The following is a 613-nucleotide window of genomic DNA, read 5'->3' as shown; positions in this document are numbered from 1 at the left end:
GGAGGGATTGTCAAAATATGCATCTATGTGTCATCGGCAAAAATAATAAGCATTTCAGCTCACTGCGACATAAATATATACTGAACTATTTGTTTTTTTGTCCAGGACACATACAGTCGTATTTTTTTAATCCCTCCGTTGAATCATGTTATATTATAGGTGTGTTGATTCAGTAGCTTGCCATAGAACTAGTTAAGGGTTTCAACGGTGCAAAAGTTCTCAAAAATTCTGAAAAAAATACTGAACCAACACACCTATAATATAACATGATCCAACGGAGGGATTAAAAAAATACGACTGTATGTGTCTTGGACAAAAAACCCAAATAGTTCAGTATATATTTATGTCGCAGTGAGCTGAAATGCTTATTATTTTTGACGAGGACACATAGATGCATATTTGACAATCCCTCTGTTGGATCATCTTATTACATTAGAGAGATGCTCCCATATTTATTTCATATTTTTTGATAACTTTTAAACCGTTAAAAGTTTAGGGACACTTAATTAGTTCTGTGGCAAGCTATGGTAGACACAATTTTACCTATATATATATAGTACCACATGATAGTATATGAGACATGTGGGGTAACTACCACCGGGTGGTAGGATGG

Source organism: Triticum dicoccoides, chromosome 4A, assembly GCF_002162155.2.
Source record: "Triticum dicoccoides isolate Atlit2015 ecotype Zavitan chromosome 4A, WEW_v2.0, whole genome shotgun sequence".
NCBI lineage: Eukaryota > Viridiplantae > Streptophyta > Magnoliopsida > Poales > Poaceae > Triticum > Triticum dicoccoides.
This window is presented reverse-complemented; position numbering follows the sequence as displayed.